The sequence below is a fragment of the Carassius carassius genome, chromosome 1 (genome assembly GCF_963082965.1).
Source record: "Carassius carassius chromosome 1, fCarCar2.1, whole genome shotgun sequence".
NCBI classification, from domain to species: Eukaryota; Metazoa; Chordata; class Actinopteri; order Cypriniformes; family Cyprinidae; genus Carassius; species Carassius carassius.
This window is the reverse complement of record NC_081755.1, coordinates 12,555,003-12,571,989: the sequence shown is the minus strand read 5'-3', so window position 1 is coordinate 12,571,989 and position 16,987 is coordinate 12,555,003. Positions and strand designations below refer to the sequence as shown.

Sequence of the window (16,987 nt, the reverse complement as noted above, 5' to 3'; positions counted from 1 at the left end):
GTCATTTCAATGTTTGAAAAAAATTTGAAAAAACTAACAAAAATACTGATATGATAATAGTGCACGAATTCTAATAATAAGAACTATAAAATACACCAAGGATTACTAAAGGTTAATGAGCTGCTGGATTTATAAATATTAATCAGGTTTTGTGCGTTTGCTTGAACTGATTTGCTGAAATCAAAACAGGACGATAATAGGTGAGCGCCAGCCAATGGGATTGCCGTTTGTGCATTAACACCACCCACTACTGGAAAACCCGACAGTTCTTAAAAGCTGAAGACTTCCATAGGAACGCCATTATTTTGACAGGAAAGTACAACAAAGAATATTGTTTAAATGTAGCGAGTCAATTCGCTCAAATCATGTGAACATAGTGTCAGTAATTAAAAAAAATAACTAAGAATTTTCTATCTGCGATTTGTCACGTCACATCCACTGTAAACAGCATCACTGATTATAATGGGATCTATTGCATTTTGTTACGCCGCTGGCGCATGGTGTAGACACTGTGAGAGCCACGCAGATGCATGTGGACACTGAATTATACTCACCTCCATCTCAATTTATGCCTGAAATGACACAGCCTATGTGCAAAACTATGTCAGAATATACGTCTCTTCAAGTATCATTAAGTATCATAACCACAGTAACTTATGGCTTATGTGAAGGTAAATGTGACGAGTGGGATGGAGCCGAGAGCCGTGGGAGCGTTTCCAGTTCCATTAAATCATTAAACTATAAAAACAATAGTGGTAAGGAAAAATGCACAATACTCAACTACTCAATACATTTTATTACTTACGGTCAACTTAATTTATAGGTTGGTAATGTCAAAATTCAAAATATATTACCAAATTTTTACATTAAAATGAAAAATAAATAATTGACATCTCCAGAAACAGTTTTACGTCAGTTTTTCATCTCTCCTTACCGTTTATATTGCAAGTAAAATCTTACTGTACTGTAACGGGCTACTGCTAGCAAGCGGCTAACCATGCCCCTTTACTGGCTCACATTATTTTATTCGAATGCATTATTTGTTTTCCGTTCCTTTCTGAATACAGACACCAACCCATCCATGCTCATCACATCCCCTGCACAGCCTGGAATATAACATTTATTTCCATGATTATTCACGCTTGTTTCTTCAGAATAGCTGCAGAACTTCTGATGATTCGGCTCTGCAGGTTCAGCTGGTGACTGATATTGAACATTGGTGGGTATAAGCAAATGTTGCGGGAATAACTATTAGTGATCGAGGCTGTAATATCACAGTCTGTTGTGTTCTGATTCAACTATTCTTCAGTGGTCTTTTACATGCACAAGATTAACAGAAGGAGAAAACAATGGTGTTTGAGCCTCATATTATGTAATTTCCATGTACCGAACTGTTATTATTCAACTATGCCAAGGTAAATACAGTTTTTCATTCTATGTCACCTTTAGGCAAGTACTACAACAGAACAGAGCTGTGCTATTTCAAACATGCTGAAATACTTCAGACGTGGAGCGGTGTTTCTGATATCAGTGTAGCAGGAACGGGAAATGGTCAACCCAGTGCAGAGAGATTATTAAATTCTCAGAGCTCGGAAATTATTGATGCAAATACAAATACAACTACTGGCAAAAAGTATGGAATCACCCCTCTCAGAAGATGTTCATTTAAATGTTTAATTGTGTAAAGCAAAAACCAAGCACATATATGCCACAAACATTTTCACTCAACAAAACAATATTCTGGATGTATAAAACACTTAAAAAAACAACAAAGAAAGATAACTATAGTCAATTACAACTGTTTTTACAAATCAAACAAATGGGAAAAAATATGTAATCACACAAATCTGAGGAAAATGATATGGAATCACCAAATAAAAACACTACTAGTACTTTGTTGCACCACCTCTGGCTTTTATAACAGCTTGAATTCTCTGAGGCATGGATTTAACTAATGACAAACAGTATACTTCATCAAACTGTCTCCAGCTTTGTCTTATTGCAGTTGCCAGATCAGCTTTGCAGGTTGGAGCCTTGTCGTGGACCATTTTCTTTAATTTCCACCACAGATTTTCAATTGGACTGAGGTCCGGACTATTTGCAGGCCATGCCATTGACATTATATGTCTTTCCTGTAGAAATGTTTTCACAGATTTTGCCCTATGGCACGATGCATTATCATCCTGAAAAATGATGCTACCATCACCAAACATCCTTTCAATTGATGGAATAAGAAAAGTGTCCAAAATCTCAACATAAACTTGTGCATTTATAGAAGATGTAATGACTGTCATCTCTCCCATACATTTACCTGACATACAACCCCATATCATTAATGATTGTGGAAATTTGCATGTTTTCTTCAGGCAGTTGTCATCATAAATTTCATCGGAACGGCACCAAACAAAAGTTCCAGCATCATCACCCTGCCCAATGCAGATTTGTGATTCATCACTGAATATAACTCTCATCCAGTCATCCACAGTCCAAGATTGTCTTTCTTTAGCCCACTTAAACCTTGTTTTTTTCTGTTTAGATGTTAATGATGGTTTTCGTTTGGCTTTTCTGTATGTAAATCCCATTTCTTTTAGGCGATTTCTTACAGTCTGGTCACAGACATGAACTCCACTTTCTGCCCATTTATTCCTCATTTGTTTTGTTGTGCATTTTCTGTTTTCAATTCATATTGCTTTAAGTTTTCTGTCTTGGCACTTTGATGTCTTTCTTGGTCTACCAGTACGCTTCCCTTTTACAACCTTTCCATTTGATTTGTACTTGGTCCAGATTTTAGACACAGCTGACTGGGAACAACCAACATCTTTTGCAACATTCCGTGAAGATTTACCTTCTTTGAGAAGTTTGATAACCCTCTCCTTTGTTTCAACTGACATCTCTCGTGTTGGAGCCATGAGTTATGTCAATCATCTTGGTTCAACACATCACTTATGTGCGCAAGCACTCGTTTTTAACTGAAGACTAATTAGCAGTTGTAATCAGATACAGGTATTTGTTTTAGAAATGCAAAGTGCATGGTGATTCCATATAATTTTCCTCAGATTTGTGTGATTCCATATTTTTTTCCTCTGTTTGATCTGTAAAAACAGTTGTAATTGACTATAGTTATCTTTCTTTGTTGTTTTTTTAAGTGTTTTTTACAGCCAGAATATCGTTTTGTTGAGTGAAAATTGTTTTGTGGCATATATGTGCTTGGTTTTTGCTCTACACAATTAAACATTTGAATGAACATCTTCTGAGAGGGGTGATTCCATACTTTTTGCCAGGGGTTGTACTTTGCTGGACACTGCCACACAAATGTGGGTTTTGATTACTTTTAATGACTGTCCCCCTACAACAGGGGTTCTCAACCTTTTGGAAGCTGGGCCCCCCCAAAGCTGGTTCATTGCAGTTAGGGCCCCAGCGCCAACAAAGGTGTGCTTTTGAATCAGTATCTTGCATCAATCTCATCTGCTATAGCCTAAATAGAAGCTCTGCATACGCTTGCACCTGTTAATTGTTTATATTTTATATGAGGTTATTTTGCTTTTGTGCAATAGATGAATAACAATTTATTTGTTTTAGATTTTTTAATGTTTAGATACTTCTTTTTTTATTTTCCTGCATCCTACACACACACGAGTCTTGTCCCGCGTCGCTCTCTGTTGCGTCAGGTCTCGCGGGAGCAAGTCTGTAATCCACTGGCACTTGACTTGACAGTGCGTGTGCTACATCCTCTTTACAATCTCTAGATTATAAACACTGCATTCTGTCAGCAATGTAACGCAGCAGTAATGTATTAGACTTAACTGTAACAGACAGTAACAGTTGGACTGAAGAATATAAAGCACTTTTTTATTTCATTTATATAATTTTTTTATTATATTTATTCATGTTTGTAATTTACTTATTTTCTTAGCTGATTTATTCACCTACAAAATCAGTTGCCCCCCCCCCCCCCAAATAGAGCTGTTCAAGTCATCTGGTGATTTTTTTTCCATATCGCAATATACATTGCCGAGAAAAATTATCACGATGTGTGTTGTTTTTTCCAATATCGTGCTGCTCTACTAGTAAGTTTAGTCAAGCTAATAGGCTCAGTAGCTTCTGCAGCATGAACACAAACATCTAGTCCTCCATTGTTGTAGGTGTTACATAATGTAGAGGTGTCTGACTATAGTAGAGACGTGGGGTGATGACATCATTGTTTCACAAAATATATGGATTGGCAGAACACAAAAACAAAAAAGGTGTCATTTTCAGATTTATCCACTCTGGGACCCGTTTTTTTAAAAATTGCGCATTTACTCTCCCAAAATGCTTGATCCGTCTGGACGAAACACATATACCATACAAATTATTTACAACTAAATGTGTCTCCGCATGTAACGGGGCCTTACTTATTGGTTTTTGTATGACTGTGTATAACAGATGACTTAATGGAACAATTCCCACGTATATTGCGATGTACACCAAATGTACATTGGTGATGTGCTTTCTCTCCAGGGTGAATCCTCCCATGGATTTTCAGACTTGATAAATTATTGAATATCTTGTCACCGTGTGAACACTTAAAGGTTTCTCTCCAGTGTGAATCCTCTCATGTCTTTTCAGATGTGATGAATCACTGAATCTCTTGTCACAATGTGAACACTTGTAAGGTTTCTCTCCAGTGTGGAACCTTTCATGTCTTTTTAGATGTGATGAATTACTAAATCTCTTGTCACAGTGTGAACACTTGTAAGGTTTCTCTCCAGTGTGAATCCTCTCATGTGTTTTCAGATGTGTTAACCGACTGAATCTCTTGTCACAGTGTGAACACTTGTAAGGTTTCTCTCTAGTGTGGATCACCTCATGTGTTTTCAAAATTGATGAGACACTGAATCTCTTGTCACAGTGTGGACACTTGTAAGGTTTCTCTCTAGTGTGAATCCTCCCGTGTTTTATCAGATCTACTGACTGACTGAATCTCTTGTCACAGTGTGAACACTTGTAAGGTTTCTCTCCAGTGTGAATCCTCTCATGTCTTTTCAGATTTGATGAATGACTGAATTTCTCGTCACAGTGTGAACACTTGTAAGGTTTCTCTCCAGTGTGGATCTTCTCATGTATTTTCAGACTCGATGTAACACTGAATCTCTTGTCACAGTGTGAACACTTGTAAGGTTTCTCTCCAGTGTGAATCCTCTCATGTCTTTTCAGATTTCCTGTACGACTGAATCTCCAGTCACAGTGTGAACACTTGTAAGGTTTCTCTCCAGTGTGGATCCTCTCATGTGTTTTCAGATGTGTTAACCGACTGAATCTCCAGTCACAGTGTGAACACTTGTAAGGTTTCTCTCCAGTGTGGATCCTCTCATGTGTTTTCAGATGTGTTAACCGACTGAATCTCTTGTCACAGTGTGAACACTTGTAAGGTTTCTCTCCAGTGTGGATCTTCTCATGTAGTTTTAAACTGCTCACTGAACTAAAAGTCTTTTCACACTCAAAGCACATGTACTCTCTCACACCAGTATGTATTTTCTGATGTTGTTTCAAACTTTGTAGATGCAAAAAACTCTTACCACACAAATGACATGAATGTGGCTTCTTCTTTGCATGAACTTTCAAGTGTTTCTTCAGAAGTGAAGCCCATAAAAACATTTTACCGCATTGATCACATGCATGCTGCTTCTCTTGATGATTTGATTCTTCATTTTCCTCTTTTTCTTCAATGTACTCTGAAATAAAAGTAAAATTATTTATTTTTGGTATATTGTTAAAAGCTGAGAACGTCTGTAAATACACAATTTACTTTTTTTGCTTCAGATTTAATGACTTTTACTAATTTAATAGGGAAACTGGGTAAACATTTTTAAGCATCACTTTATCACCATCACAGCCCTAGTAAAATGTATATATTTTATATACATATATACACATGTATAAATTTATATACAGTAGGTAGACAACCAAAATGGGTAATACCACGGCGGCATTAATTGCAAGTCAGTCGCATTTTAAAACCATTCATGAAAATAGTCAGGTGGCGCAAAGTGACGAATTGCAAACTGAATGTAATTGTAAATTGAGATAAAAGGAGGAAGTAAAACAATAACATTATGATATAACATTGTAACATCTTTAAAAAACATTAAAGATAATTTAAAAAAATTACAGTGAGTTAATTTAAAAATGTAGGATAATCTTATGCATGCTATTGTTAAAATAGGATAATCTTATGCATGCTACAGTTATTAAACAATCTTTAAATATAACATCTCTCTCTCTCTATATATATATATATATACATATATATATATATATATATATATATATACACACACATATACACACAAACACACGGGTGCACATAAGTGGTTTGCAGATTCGCATGCGCAACCAAAATAAGAAATGCTCTGTGTAAATAAGTTCTGAAGGCGCGTTTGCATACTGCCGTTAATGCGCAATTACCATTTTAGATCTACAAATTTTACTGTTCAAGATTTTTTTTTTTTAACTGAAAACATAAATCTAGGCTATTCGCTACCGTTTTCAAAGCACAATTCAAAACTGTGACATTTCATTCACTGACGCTCTACAGACGGCAGCGCTAAACCCGGAAATCCATGTACTTACTTGCTGGTTCCCCGCCAAAATAAAAGCTGGCTGATTTTAAGTTTGTAAATTCTGAAAGTACAAATTAAAATAACAATACTAAAAATGATTTTTTTTTTAATAATAATAGCATTTTATTTTTTTTTTAAGTTTATTATAAAATAATTGTATATTAATTGACAATAATTTGCAGGGTGTTATTGATTATGCCATTAAGTCTATACATGAGCGCTCAAATGTCTGATTTCACATGATTTCAGGAGCAGGTCAAAAAAAAAGCAGATTATTAATAACTATGACTGGACTGTCACACCCATACTATTATAATGAGAACATCATTATAATAAAACGCTGTGTATTTTTAGAGTTTAGCTGCCGTGTTTCTGTACATTGTTTTGTGAAGAACGCATCCTCAAAAGGAGTTCGCATTCAGAGCCACACAGACACGTTCATTTGCATTCGGGCTCTTTTTGCAGATAGCAAGCATATTAGTCCTAATATTAACGTTTTGTTGTATAAATAAAGCGTATTCTACATTCAATTATTAGTTTAATCCCATTGATCAAAAACCTGCTATCAAATGCTCACTCTACTGGTCATCTTCAGTCCGCGCAGCTCAAAACAGAAATACAGAACATTAATAACTACTGTCATATAGGCTAACTTTATAACGAGAGCACTATTGTAAAAAATGTGTATTGTTAGGGTTTCCCTGACATTTCATTTTAACTATCTTTTAATCAAAACATAAAAACATTATTTACCCCGTTTGTATCTGAGAGGCATTTGTTACACATTTTCCCTGTGTGTTAACATTAGTAATTTTGGCTGTAGAATGTCTGACTTGACTCAATGTATTTTGCCCCGCCCCCAAACATATGATTCGACTATCAGTCGAATATCAGCAAGATTCAAAAATTCAGATTCGACTAACAACACCACTTATATATATATATATATACACACACACAGGTCCTTCTCAAAAAATTAGCATATTGTGATAAAGTTCATTATTTTCCATAATGTAATGATAAAAATTTAACTTTCATATATTTTAGATTCATTGCACACCAACTGAAATATTTCAGGTCTTTTATTGTTTTAATACTGATGATTTTGGCATACAGCTCATGAAAACCCAAAATTCCTATCTCAATAAATTTGCATATTTCATTTGACCAATAAAAGAAAAGTGTTTTTAATACAAAAAAAAGTCAACCTTCAAATAATTATGTCCAGTTATGCACTCAATACATGGTCGGGAATCCTTTTGCAGAAATGACTGCTTCAATGCGGCGTGGCATGGAGGCAATCAGCCTGTGGCACTGCTGAGGTGTTATGGAGGCCCAGGATGCTTCGATAGTGGCCTTAAGCTCATCCAGAGTGTTGGGTCTTGCGTCTCTCAACTTTCTCTTCACAATATCCCACAGATTCTCTATGGGGTTCAGGTCAGGAGAGTTGGCAGGCCAATTGAGCACAGTAATACCATGGTCAGTAAACCATTTACCAGTGGTTTTCGCACTTTGAGCAGGTGCAAGGTCGTGCTGAAAAACGAAATCTTCATCTCCATAAAGCTTTTCAGCAGATGGAAGCATGAAGTGCTCCAAAATCTCCTGATAGCTAGCTGCATTGACCCTGCCCTTGATAAAACACAGTGGACCAACACCAGCAGCTGACATGGCACCCCAGACCATCACTTACTGTGGGTACTTGACACTGGACTTCTGGCATTTTGGCATTTCCTTCTCCCCAGTCTTCCTCCAGACTCTGGCACCTTGATTTCCAAATGACATGCAAAATTAGCTTTCATCCGGAAAAAGTACTTTGGACCACTGAGCAACAGTCCAGTGCCGCTGTTTCTGGTTCAAAAGTGGCTTGACCTGGGGAATGCGCCACCTGTAGCCCATTTCCTGCACACGCCTGTGCACGGTGGCTCTGGGTGTTTCTACTCCAGACTCAGTCCACTGCTTCCACAGGTCCCCCAAGGTCTGGAATCGGTCCTTCTCCACAATCTTCCTCAGGGTCCGGTCACCTCTTCTCGTTGTGCAGCGTTTTTTGCCACACTTTTTCCTTCCCACATACTTCCCACTGAGGTGCCTTGATACAGCACTCTGGGAACAGCCTATACGTTCAGAAATTTCTTTCTGTGTCTTACCCATGATTGCGGTTTTGAGTAATGAACCAGGCTGGGAGTTTTTAAGAGCCTCAGAAATCTTTTGCAGGTGTTTAGAGTTAATTTGTTGATTCAGATGATTAGGTTAATAGCTCGTTTACAGAACATTTTCATGATATGCTAATTTATTGAGATAGGAATTTTGGGTTTTCATGAGCTGTATGCTAAAATCATAAAAAAAAAGGTTTTTTAAAACTTTTTGAACTAAAATATTATTTTACCATATAGCCTGTGAATAAATAAAATGCATACTTTTCAAAGTGTAAGGGTGGTTTGCCTACAGAGGTTCAGGCTGTAGGATTGCCGAAAGGACTAAAGAAACGTTATCAGCACGATGTTATAAAACTGTACATTTCTACTCTATTACCACCCACTGCCACTTATACCAACGACGGGAATATGCACAGTTACAATAGCTAAATATGTGGGAGAGCGTTGCTATTAAGTGACTATATTGTATTGCAATAGGTAGCACTTCAAAGTTAATATTGAGTCAAGACTAGTTAGCACATAATTAATAATTAAAATGGTTTAATAAAAATATTTTGTTATGGTTACACTTGAATTGGTTACAAAATAGATGAAGGATGGTAAAACATATAGTTAATTCTACCCAACACGTATGTAAAATATTACCTGAGAAGGAAAGAGAGAGGGGGAGATAGAGAAAGGGAGAAATAGAGGGAGAGAGGGCAAGGCCCTAAGAAGAGAGCTCCAGCAAAGGAAAGAGTCAGCAAAGAAAAGCCAGAAGAGAGCAAAAAGCCTAGAGCAACATTCACAGTCTTCTTTTATCCCTTCCTTGACCATGTGACTGAAACCCAAATGTGAGACATTCAACCTGACCAATCAGCAGACTACAGCTTCATCCATTGTGCAAAAGGTGTGACAATTAGCAGACCCCCGATGTAAACACATGCTGGCCTACAGGCCTTGATTGTATCATCACTTTAATGCCATCAGGAATGCCAAATGGGCCTTTTGTTACTCAAGATAGTTTGGGACAGGAAAAACAGAAGTCTTTGATCATTTTTGACCGTCTTTGATCATTTTGACCTTACAAAAGAAAGAACACTTACAGAGTGTAGGTTGCTTCTGGTGTTTGGATTTGTACTTTAATGAGATCCAAGTTTAAGAATAGCCTACACTAGGGTTTCTCTCTCTCTCTCTCTCTCTCTCTATTTAACAGATTTAACTTACAATGAAATACATACATCATACATCATCCTTGAGGCAGACTAAATGTTTTCCTGCCTTGCTAAATGTTGGGTCAGTTAGCACGAGTCACTCTCGCTGTGAAGCAGGAGCAGCCGACAGAGGATTCCACTTAGTCTTAAAGCCTTCTGCAAACATAGGTTTACAGATAACAATGATTTTCACAAAAATAATGATAAATTATCAATTGATATTTTTTTATTATTATGGTCTTGTTAAAATAATAATATGGGCTGCGATGTGAGTGCAGGCATATTTAAGCCCAGTAACATGAAAACACACCGTTCCTCACAGCCAAAAAACAGATCGAATTCAGTTCAGCTGAAGGGGTCTGTTTTTTTTGGGGGGGGGGGGGGTAGTAATGTATAGCTTGTGGGGGTCGAGATAAAGGTGTGAATCTCTTGGTTTTTCATATGGACAGTGTCTTATGAGGGTTTCAAACTTGCTGAGCAGGTTTAGATAGGACTCGTCATATTGGTTATACACTCTAAAAATGTGATCGAGAGGGCGCCCCCTGTCATTAATGTGCATTAATAATTTTTGCACAAACACCTGAATATGAATTCACATTTTTCTAGCTTTATTTTTCCCCTAAGTCTAGGGAAACTAGGCATAGCAGTAACAAAGTTTTGTTACAGCACATACAGCACTTCAGCAGATGTCCTTGATATCTCATGTCCCAGTAACACATCCCAAACCTAGTAAGCTTAGGTTAACAAAGATGGCGCCGCACATGGCTGCTTCAGTGCTTGGCTCTCCAGTGTTTGTACTGTTTTTGTTCGTTTTTCCTGTTTTTTGTTTAACAAACACGATCAGTTTCACCAGGGATGAACTGCTGAACATTCGGCAGAACACACCACATGATATTTTTCCGGATTTCTATTATACAGACGTTTTACTGAACATTGTTATCGGAGGAGCAGCGGCGCTGATCAAGCGCTTCAGGACGCGCAGACGGGGAAAGCGAGCGGGAGCGCTCGTCAGACTCAGGAAGCGCGGATTTCGAACGCCGTTGCCTAGCATCCATCTCGCAAATCTCCGCTCTCTACCCAACAAAACGGACGAACTCCTTCTGCTCTCTCGGACAAATAAGGATTTCTCTCACTCTGCTGCTCTGTGTTTCACGGAAACCTGGCTGAATGACGCCATACCGGACAGCGCACTCCATCTGCCGGGCTTTCAGCTGTTTAGAGCGGATCGCGACGCAGAATCAACGGGGAAATCGCGCGGCGGCGGGACATGCTTTTACATCAATGAACGGTGGTGTACAGATGTAACTGTATTAAAGAAGATGTGCTGTCCTGATCTAGAAACGCAGTTTATCAACTGCAAGCCGTTCTATTCGCCGCGGGAGTTTCACTCGTTCATTCTGGTTAGTGTTTACATCCCTCCTCAAGCGCAAGTAAGTCTGGCTTTACAGAAACTCGCTGATCAGATCACAGAAACAGAACAACAACACCCGGACTCTGTTTTAATCATTCTTGGGGACTTTAATAAAGCCAATCTCTCCCGTGAACTGCCAAAATACAGACAGCATGTTACCTGTCCCACCAGAGACAGTAATATACTGGATCACTGTTACACCACAATAAAGGATGCATATCACTCTGTTCCACGAGCAGCTTTGGGACGTTCTGATCACTGTCTGGTTCATCTTATACCGACCTACAAGCAGAAACTTAAATCTGCTAAACCTGTAGTAAAGACTGTGAAGAGATGGACCAGCGAAACAGAGCAGGATTTACAATCTTGTTTTGACATCACAGACTGGAGCGTTTTTGAAGCTGCTACCACCGATCTGGACGAACTCACAGAGACCGTAACATCCTATATTAGTTTCTGTGAGGATATATGTATTCCTACCAGGACTTATTTAACATTCAACAATGATAAGCCATGGTTTACAGTAAAACTCAGACACCTTCGTCAGGCCAAAGAGGATGCCTACAGAAATGGGGACAGGGTCTTGTACAATCAGGCCAGGAACACACTGAACAAAGAGATTAGAGCGGCTAAAAAGACCTACGCTAAAAAGTTGGAAGACCAGTTTACTTCCAACGACTCTACTTCAGTTTGGAGAGGACTGAGAGCCATCACAAACTACAAGACACCATCCCCTTGCACTGAGGCTAATCAACGACTTGCTAATGACCTGAATGAGTTTTATTGTAGATTTGAAACCCCCAACACCCACTCTGACCATCTCCCTAAACAACCATTAACACCTCCTGCAATCCCCCTCTCCATACCTCCTGCTCTTCAAATCTGTGAAGATGATGTGCGCCAGGTCTTCAAGAAAAACAAAAGAAGAAAAGCACCAGGCCCAGATGGCGTTACACCAGCCTGTCTGAAAACCTGTGCTGACCAGCTGGCCCCCATCTTTTCACAGATCTTCAACAGATCTCTGGAGTTGTGTGAAGTGCCTTCCTGCTTCAAACGCTCAACCATAATCCCCATTCCAAAGAAACCCAAGATAACAGGACTTAACGACTACAGACCTGTGGCTCTAACGTCTGTCGTCATGAAGTCGTCTGAAAAACTGGTTCTGGCTTATCTGAAGGACATCACTGGACCCTTACTGGACCCCCTGCAGTTTGCGTACCGAGCAAACAGGTCCGTGGATGATGCAATCAACATGGCATTGCACTTCATCCTGCAACATCTGGACAAAACAGGGACTTATGTGAGGATCCTGTTTGTGGACTTTAGTTCGGCTTTCAACACCATCATCCCAACAACCCTCCAGACCAAACTGACCCAGCTCTCTGTTCCTAGCTCTATCTGTCAGTGGATCACCAGCTTTCTGACAGATAGGCAACAGTTAGTGAGACTGGGGAAATTCATGTCAAACAGCTGCTCCACCAACACTGGTGCCCCTCAGGGATGTGTTCTCTCCCCTCTGCTCTTCTCCCTGTACACCAACGACTGCACCTCTAAAGACCCCTCTGTCAAGCTCCTGAAGTTTGCAGACGACACAACAGTCATCGGCCTCATCCAGGACGGTGACGAGTCTGCTTACAGACAGGAGGTTGAGCAGCTGGCTGTCTGGTGCAGTCTTAACAACCTGGAGCTGAACACGCTCAAAACAGTGGAGATGACTGTGGACTTTAGGAGAAACCCCCCTGAACTTTCCCCACTCACCATCATGAACAGCACTGTGACTGCAGTGGAGTCATTCAGATTCCTGGGAACCACCATCTCTCAGGACCTGAAGTGGGACAATCACATTGGCTCCATTGTGAAAAAAGCCCAACAAAGGTTGTACTTCCTTCGCCAGCTGAGGAAGTTTAACCTGCCACAGGAGCTGCTGAAACAGTTCTACTCAGCCGTCATTGAGTCAGTCCTGTGTACTTCAATTACTGTCTGGTTTGGTTCAGCAACAAAATCAGATATCAGAAGACTACAGAGAACTGTTCGGACTGCTGAAAGGATTATTGGTGCTCCCCTGCCCACCCTCCAAGAACTGTACACATCCAGAGTGAGGAAAAGGACTCAGAAAATCACTCTGGATCCCTCACATCCAAGTCACCCCATCTTTGAACTTTTGCCATCTGGCCGGCGCCTCAGAGCCGCAAATACAAGAACAGCAAGGCACAAGAATAGTTTCTTCCCCCAGGCAATCTACCTCATGAACAGTTAAATGTTTCCCACTTAAACTTATGTAAAAATGTGCAATATCCTTATATTTATTTGTTACCCCTCCATCCTAGAACATTCCTGCATCTCACTCAGTCCTATTCCATTATCATTTATAGCACAATTGTTTATACACTTATTTATTTGCCAATTTGTAAATCTCCTGTAAATTTTTTTTTTTTTTTTTTTTTTTTTTTTTTTTTTTTTTTTTTTTTTTTTTTTTTTTTTTTTTGTCTGTGTGTTGTTGTCTCTGTTTACTGGAAGCTTATGTCACTAAAACAAATTCCTTGTATGCGCAAGCATACTTGGCAATAAAGCTCTTTCTGATTCTGATTCTGATTTCTGATTCTTAGAAAAAATAATTTATTGAATCAAAAGAAAAAGGATAAGAGAGGAAACAAACTTCAGGAGGGGGCAAAGGCCAACAAAACAAACAAAAAGGTTTCTAACTCAGTTTTAACCATAACTTACCTAAACATTAAAACAAAGAGTAAATAAATAACAAATAAAGTTCCCTTTCTCCCTAACTACCCATAACCAGGAGAAACGCAGATTCAAACAAAAATGGCACCAACCTCCCTACAGGTTTCCTTAAAAGAAAATCTTAAATTCTAAACAAAACCATAAGTCTCCAACTATATCTACAATTGCCCCAATAGTTAACAGATTTCAACAACATAACAGGATGAAGCTATCTGGAACAAGGGGAAAAGAAGTCCAGGTGGCAAGTTGGCATTCTCAACCCTCTCTCTCTCCCCTTGTTGTGAGATGGTGGTGGCTTTATATGCTGACATTCTCCCGACAGCAGCCAATCAATGGAGCTGAGGTTAATGGGCAGCAAATCAATGACAGGTGATCCCAATCACCAGCATGAGCATGGTGGCAGTAGACATGAGGAGAAACAAAAAGAAAAAACACATCACAAAGCACATTAAATGATTACAAATAAAATACGTCTTAGGACGCAACACCCCCAACATTAAATTTTTACAACCCACAGATTGTAAAATAAACTACTCCTAGAACACCAATAGAGGTGCAATTCAAACCTGACTTGGTTAACCAACCCACTTAAGTCTCCACATCTGCAGTTTTAGAAAGTGCATCCGCCACCACATTGTCTTTTCCACGGATGTGTTGGAGGTTAAGGTTATACTCCTGGACAATTAAGGCCCAGCGCATCAAACGCTGATTGGAGTTGGACATGCGGGAGAGAAAAATCAGTGGGTTATGGTCAGTGTACACGTCAATAGGTATGGCACTACTTCCCAAATAAACCTCGAAATGCTGAAGAGCTAGAAGCAAAGCAAGGGCCTCTTTTTCAATTGTGCTATAGCGTTGCTGGCATTTCGAGAACTTTTTGGAGAAGTAGCAGATAGGATGATCAATTCCATGGGAGTCCTCCTGCAGCAGAACTCCCCCAGCACCAGTACCACTGGCATCCACTTGGGAGTTTGAAAAGCAGATCAAAGTTAGGGGAAGACAACACTGGGGCATAGCAAAGAAGATCTTTTGCAGTCTTAAAAGCATGATCACACTCAGTGTTCCACTTAAAACTCTTTGTAGTACTGAGAAGGTCCGTGAGGGGTGACACAACAGTGGAGAAATTACAACAAAATCCCCGATAGTACCCACTCATACCCAAGAATCGGCGTAACTCACGCTTGTTACGGGGTGTAGGAAACTCAAGTATGGCAGCAACCTTGGCCTCAACTGGCTTGACACAACCCTGGCCAACTTGTTTCCCCAGATAGGTTACCACAGCTTTTCCTATCTCACATTTGGCAAGATTCAAGGATAAGGAGGCAGCCGCCAAGCGACTGAATACTAACTTCAAAGTTTTGACGTGATCTTCCCAAGTTTTTGAATAGATGACTAAGTCATCTAAGTACGCATCACAATTTAGCACTCCTGTCAAAACCACCTGCATAAGGTGCTGGAAGGTGGCAGGAGCGTTTTTAATGCCGAAAGCTAACACCTCATATTGCAGGAAGTGTTCAGGGGTGACAAATGCAGAGATCTCAGATGCCCTTGAAGTTAGGGGGACTTGCCAATAACCCTTTAACAGGTCTAATTTAGTGACAAACCTAGCAGAGCCTACCCTGTCAACACAGTCTTCCAGTCTAGGCTGAGGGAAAGAGTCAGGTTTCGTTAAGGAGTTAACCTTACAATAGTTGGTACAGAAACGATAAGAGCCGTCGGATTTGGTCACTAACAAACAGGGCGAACTCCATGGACTTTGACTATGCAATGCTATTCTATGCTGCAGCATGTACTCCACCTCAGATCTCATTATGTCACGCTTTTTAGGGTTTACGCTATAAGGATGTTGCTAAATTGGAAGAGATTCACACACAATATCATGTTTTAACATGGTTGTTCTACCAGGCACATCAGAAAAGATTGAAGGATAGTCCTGAACCATTAGAATAATCTGCTCGCTCTGTTCTCTTGTCAGGTGTACAAGAAAGCTCTGCAGATCACTCAATATGGCAGAGTTTTGAAGCTGTTTAGCTACAACTTGCACATCCTTCCCAACAGGCTCATCCTCTGGAATCACACCAGCAGTAGCAACAGCCACAGATGGAACAAGGGAAGAAACACATTTCTCACCACGCACAATAAACTGCTTCAACATATTTATATGGCATACACGGGTTTTTCGCCTGCGATCAGGAGTGTGAATGACATAATTGGTGTCACTGAGCTTTTCTTTGACTTCATAAGGACCCGAGAATTTAGCTTGGAACACAGAACCCGGATCAGGCAAGATAACAAGAACACTATCACCCGGTTGAAAACTACGACTCATGCTTCTCTTATCATAGCGGGTCTTCATTTTTGAATGGGCTATAACCAAGTGTTCTCTAGCAAGTTCACAGGCCTTATGCAATTGCTCACGAACAGTGCTGACATAGTCAAGTACAGTCACAGGAGAGGAGGCTTTAGCTAATAATTGCTCACTTAGCAACTTCAAAGGACCACGCACAGTGTGCCCAAAAACAAGGTCAGCGGGGCTAAACCCAATACTCTCTTGCCCTGCTTCACGGACAGCAAACATAAGGTATGGAACACCCTCAGCCCAATCCTTCCCACTGGCTAAGCAATAAGAGCGCAACATGGATTTAAGGGTTTGATGAAATCTTTCAAGTGCCCCCTGCGACTCAGGGTGGTATGCACTTGAGAGCTGATGTTTAACCCCTAATTCAGCAAGGGTCTGAGTGAATGCCTTTGATGTAAAGTTAGACCCTTGATCAGTTTGCACAACACGAGGCAAACCAAAGGTAATGCAGAACTTCACCAACTCTTTAATTACCACTTGGGCTCTAATCGAACGTAAAGGTATCGCTTCTGGGAAACGTGTTGCGGTACACA

At 39.8% G+C, this 16,987-nt stretch overlaps 1 protein-coding gene and 1 pseudogene across 1 annotated transcript in view; one reads left to right on the top strand and one right to left on the bottom strand.

The window, feature by feature from the left end:
- Positions 1-16,987, top strand: part of LOC132146361 (zinc finger protein 658B-like) — a 910,027-nt gene that overhangs the window by 425,953 nt on the left and 467,087 nt on the right. The gene's annotated exons all lie outside the window — the stretch shown is intronic.
- LOC132153797 (zinc finger protein OZF-like) overlaps positions 4,391-16,987 on the bottom strand; it is a 28,505-nt pseudogene continuing 15,908 nt past the window's right edge.